The sequence below is a fragment of the Podarcis muralis genome, chromosome 9, assembly GCF_964188315.1.
Source record: "Podarcis muralis chromosome 9, rPodMur119.hap1.1, whole genome shotgun sequence".
In the NCBI taxonomy this organism is placed as follows: domain Eukaryota; kingdom Metazoa; phylum Chordata; class Lepidosauria; order Squamata; family Lacertidae; genus Podarcis; species Podarcis muralis.
In genome coordinates, this window is record NC_135663.1 from 3490146 (window position 1) to 3496148 (window position 6003).

General features: G+C 47.6%; 1 pseudogene; it reads left to right on the top strand.

Annotated features, from left to right (window-relative positions):
• The first annotated feature begins 684 nt into the window (after nt 1-684).
• Nucleotides 685-1906, top strand: LOC144328917 (uncharacterized; annotated as a pseudogene).
• Nucleotides 1907-6003: the final 4097 nt, after the last annotated feature.

Genomic DNA, 6003 nt, shown 5'->3' on the forward strand with positions numbered 1-6003 from the left:
TCACCTTTCATAAACTGAAATTAATTTTCTGCTGATGAGTTTTAAAAGTTTTCCAAAACATCCCAACATTTGTTCATATATAGTCACAACACTCCCACCCTCCAGGGCATATTAAGGATTGCAGTTTTTACCTCCCAACTACTTAAATATAGTTTAAGGAGGAGTTAACAGTTCCTGTAGTTTAACTGGCTAATAAAAGGCTTTGCTGCCCTCAGCCTCTCAGGAGAAAGACTGTTGTAACCACATTTGGGAAAACATGATTGAAGGCAGCCTTCCCCAACTTACTGCCCAATATCTGTGCCAGGAGGGCCAGATATCCCCCACCTTCGAATGTATGTTACATGGTAGCTTGTTTAGTTTGCGAGTTGTTTTGTGGTTCAATTTTAATTAATTGGTTAGTCAGTTAGTTTAAACTGCAATAGAAGGTTGTCAAATAATGTAATAGTTCTGCAGATAACTAGTCAGCCCATCTTATTTGTGTGTATTGAGCTGTTGATATTATAAGTGGAATAATAAACTGGGAAAGAATAACATCAATGATCTCAAAGGAGGCAGGCATGGGGCTTGGAATTACTACTGCGGAGGGGTGAGGGAGGTATGATGGTGGGAGCGGATTCCACAGGCGAAGGGGTCTGAGATATGGATATGCTCGCACCCCTTCCAATCTGTGCCCCATCCCGAGGGATGAAGGTAGGGTGAGGACTACTCACCTTGGTCACTGGTGTTGTGCAACGCCAGGTCTATAGGCAATAAAACCGCCACCCTGTGAGATTTCTTTACTTGACCGGCTTGTGTGACGGAGACCTGGGTGTGCAAAGGGGAAACAGTTGCCTTACGAGAGATGGCGCCCTCGGGTTTCTCCGTCCTCCACCAGTCGTGGACCATGGGCCAGGGGGGGAAGGGTGGCATTGTTAATCTGAGAAGATTGTTCTTTCAGGGTTCTGCCATCACCATCGATCTCTGGCATTGAATGTGTTGGCCTGGTGTGGTGTGTTGAGAAGAGCTTGGCTGTTTGGCTGGTGTACTGGCCACCTAGCGCACCAGCAGGTACCCTGTCAGACCTAATGGAGGTGGTGGCAGGCTGGGCCTTGGAGTTCCCCAACCTATTGGTATTGGGGGACTTCAGTGTCCATGCTGATGCCGCCCCCTCCTTACAGGCTCTGGACCTGGTGTCTTCCATGGCAACACTAGGGCTCCCCCAGTTTGTTTTGGGCTCCACACATCAAACAGGCCCCACACTGGATCTGATTTTTGGTGCAGGCATAGATGTGATCATGTCCCCTCAATGGAGCTGCCATGGTCTGATCACTATGCCCTGAAAGCCAGGATTGACTTCCCGTCCCCACCCTGCTTAGGTGGTGAGCATATTTGGGCTCGCCCGCAAAGGCTGATGGATCCTGATCGATTCCATCAGGCCTTGCGGGATGCTGCTCCCCCTGGTGACTCATTGACTGAGCTTGTTGAGGGTAGGAATACCCAGCTCTTGGTGGCCATCAATGAGATCACACCTAGGTGCCCTTTGCAACCCCACAGAGACCAGGCCCCCTGGTTTACCAAGGAGCTCCGGAAAATGAAGCGGGACCTCAGTCGGCTATAGCGAGTATGGCACAGTACCTGCAATGGAGCCACAAGAACATCTTATAGGGCGTTTATGAAAACCTATGAGATGGCAGTGAAGGCTAAGAAGTCTTACTTCTCAGCCTCCATTGCATCCGCTAGCTCTCGCCCGGCACAACTTTTTAGCATAATTAGGTATCTAACGTCCCTAGAGGGGCAGTCAAATTTAAATACAAATCAGACTTACAACTGTGAGGCATTTGCAAGCTGTTTTGCAGATAAGGTCCTGTCACTCTGCTGTGACCTCCCTGCCAATTTGGATACAATAATGGAACTGGAGGCACCTTGACTGTCCTCGGGTCCAGTATTAGACCACTTTGACCAGATCCTCCCAGCAGAAGTGGACAAACTCCTCCATGCTGGAAAGCCCACCACTTGCCCTCTCGACCTGTGCCTGTCCTGGCTGATTAGAGCATGTCCAGATGAGGTGCAGGCTCCCCTGGGTGAGAGCATCAATTTGTCCCTTGGCACCGGGACATTCCCAGGGGAATTGAAGGAGGCAGTGGTGTGTCTGCTCTTAAAAAAAACCATTAGATCCTTTAGATCTATCAAATTACCGCCCAGTTTCAAATCTTCCATTCCTGGGTAAGGTGATTGAGAGAGCGGTAGCTGACCAGCTTGGCGGATTTCTGGATGAAACATTGGCTTTGGATCCATTCCAGTCCGGTTTTCGCTCTGGGCATAGGACCGAGACAGCACTGGTCGCCTTAACAGATGACCTCCATAGGCAGCTGGATCGAGGCGGGTTGGGGCTGTTGATTCTTTTCGATCTGTCAGCAGCCTTCGAGATGGTCGACAACAAACTTTTAGACCACCACCTCACCGATGTAGGGATTCGGGGCACAGTCCTTCAATGGCTGTGCTCGTTCCCCTCTGGTCGGGGACAGAGGGTGGAGCTGGAGAGGGGTTGTCATCGCACTACTCCTTGGTGTGTGGAGTTCCGCAGGGCACAATTCTCTCCCCAATGCTTTTTAACATCCATATGTGCCCCCTCGCCCAGCTCGTCCAGAATTTTGGTTTGGGCTGTCATCAGTATGCTGATGACACCCAGCTTTATCTCTTGATGGATGGCCACCCTGACTCGGCCACAGACACACTGACCAGATGTCTGAAAGCCGTGGCTGGATGGATACGTGGGATCCAGTTGAAGTTAAATCCTTCAAAGTCCTTTGGCTTGGTTGAGATGATATGGGGTTGGGGGGCCAACTCCCATCCCTTGCAGGGGCGCAACTAGTGTCAGCATCTTCCATCAAGAGTTAGGGTGTAATCTTTGACGCCTCCTTTCTATGGAGGCACAGGTTGCAGCTATAACAAAGGGGCATTTTTCCATCTCTGCCAAGCTAAGCAGTTGGTCCCTTACTTCTCTCGCCCTGACCTCACCACTGTGATCCATGCAACGGTCACCTCAAAGCTTGATTATTGTAACTCACTCTACATGGGGCTGCCCTTGAAACTGACCCAGAAACTCCAGCGGGTGCAGAATGCTGCAGCGAGACTACTTAGGGGTCTTCGCCGTGGGATCACAGTACTATACAGCTGCACTGGCTCCTGGTGGAGCACAGGATCAGGTTTAAGGTGCTGGTTTAAAGCCCTATACAGCCTAGGACCCTCGTACCTACGGGACTGCCTCTCCTGGTATGTCCCATGGAGGACCTTACGGTCTGCTAATAACAACACCCTGAAGATTCCGGGCCCAAGAGAGGTCAGACTGGCCTCAATCAGAGCCAGGGCCTTTTCAGTTGTAGCCCCGGCCTGGTGGAACACTCTCTCACAAGAGACCAGGGCCCTGTAAGATTTGACATCTTTTCGCAGGGCCTGCAAGACAGAGCTGTTCCGCCAGGCCTTTGGCTAGGGTTCAGTCTGACTCACTTTCTCTTTGTATAAGTGAGGCATCTGATCAAGGCTTGTATTTTAAAATGAGCTTAAAAGATATATTTGCAAATGCTTGTATGTTTCATGCCAGGCATAAAGCAGCTGGCTGGGTGCTTTGGCAGTTGTTTGTCTTCCTGCTCAGGGGCCCCACTGATTTATAGCAGTACTTCAAAGTTGTAAAAGGAAAATTACAGGCTAGGAGCAAAAGGTCATACTGGCCATACATATTACAGAATACAATCAAGCTGCAAAAAACACTAATTAAGAGTTGGTAAATAGTAAGAATTATTGTGCCTCCCATCAGACTCGAGCCACATCTTCCTAAGGTTAAAGGGCAAGAGCTAATAGGAACAGCAGCTGGCTTGAAATAGGAACAGCAGCTGGCTTGAAAGGGGGGTGTAAATTTAAGGGGTTGCTTTTGGAAACTGTTTTTACTAAGTTCCTTTTCAGTTCTAAAAAGCTATATATGTTAATGTATGAAATATATTGGCTTAAATGTAAGTATGCAAAGGATTTAGAAAGTAAGAAATGTTAGATTCTTATGTTAGATTCTTATTTCATTGGTGGTGTGTGAGAAGGTGAACCCAAGATCTCTGTTTAAGATAAAAATTAAAACCATGCGCCATCTGTTTTAGCCATCTGTTTTGGAGTGAATAGGGCAATAGGGCAAAGATGATCTGGTAATTAAGGTGCCTTGTCGAGGCAAATGTAAGATATATGGCTACTAGTCTGCCATTTATGGATAGAAGGAAATATAGCTCTTTGTCTCCCATAAAAGGTAATAGGAAATGGGTGTATCTTTTATGATTGGTTCTAGCAAACAGCCAATAGGAATTTCAACCAGGCTGATTGGACAGAGGCAGCCAAAGGAGGAGCAAGGGGGCTGGGCTGAGGAAATATAAGTACTGGCCATCAGGGCTGGAGTGGGCAGAGCTTTTGGTAACCATATACCACTGTGCCTTTTATTTATTTGTCTGACAAATAAATTATTATTTTAATTTCTCTATTGCTGTGTTGAATATTTCATTCCAGCTAAGCGTTAACCACAAGCAGGGTGCTACATAAGAACAAGCATGAAGGAAGTTTCCCAGCACACTCACAGGTCCTTATAATATCAGTGGAAACAGTGGTCCATGCAAGTATTAACCTCTTTCAATTTAAGCTGAGGACTGCCATTTGCTTAATTTTAATTATAACTTATTTTAATTAATTTTGGGATGCATTTTAATCAATTGACTTCTTGTTTTTATGTATTTTGTGCTATTAATATGATGTTAGCCGCTCTGAGCCCAGCTCTGGCAGGGGAGGGCAGGATACAAATAAAATTTTATTACAGTGGTACCTTGGGTTACAGACGCTTCAGGTTAGAGACTCCGCTAACCCAGAAATAGTACCTCGGATTAAGAACTTTGCTTCAGGATGAGAACAGAAATCGCGTGGCGGCAGGAGCGGGAGGCCCCATTAGCTAAAGTGGTACCTCAAGTTAAGAACAGTTTCAGGTTAAGAATGGACCTCCAGAACGAATTAAGTTCTTAACCTGAGGTACCACTGTATTATTATTTGCCCAAGACACCTGGAGGGTATCAGGTTCAAGAAAGCTGATATAAGATCACAGTAGCCCTTAAAAGATGATGCCTTCATCAACCTGGTGCCCTCCAGATATCTTGGACAACAGCAACCAACAGCCCCCAGCTGATGGGAACCATAGTCCAAGAAATCTTGAGGGTATTAGGTTGGTGAAGGCTGGATAGTTCATCAAGATGAAGATGAACTAGAAATCAGAAGTACATAATAAGGAAGCAATCACGGTGGATATAATTATCCAGAATTCCTAGGGCCCCTTTTATGAGATTCCAGACATAGGAGCCCTGGCATTAATAGGATTGGAAAGGGTACATGTCGGTGGTAGTCTGGGCACTGGCAGAGGAAGAGGAGTGCGGAGGGAGCGCACCGCCCCCGGCAGCACGATCCCAGCGGGGTGCCATCATAGCTGCCCCCCACCTGCGTTGGATGCCATGCCCCTATGGGTGCCACGCCACGCCACACCCCCAGGATGCACACCACTGGGACACACGCCAGCCCTGCCCCCACCTGCTCTCCGCCCCCTGTCCGGAGCATGAAGCTCCGCCACTGAGTCTGGGAGCATGCTGGGAGGAGGGGGAGGGCAGGGAAGGCTTGGCTCTGAAGGACCCAACCCTTTTCCAGTTTCAAACAGGCACTAAGGTGGGGGGAGGTGGATAACACCAACCCAAAGTGGGAGCAGGCAGAGTAAGTTGGGAGGGGTTCTTTTGTTTTGTTTTGTTTTGTTTTGTTTTGTTTGGAACGTGATGGAGGAGTTTAAGAGCATTGCTCATCTCTGGATGGGTGATTCAACAACATTGGTTCTCCCTTACAACCTAACTTCAGGATTCTCATCTCAATTAAGTACAATAGCAAATGGAGCGTGGTTGGATTCTTCTATGCTTTATTTCATGAAGCTACTTAAGTTTTTGCAGCTGGCAAATAAGGTGTCTT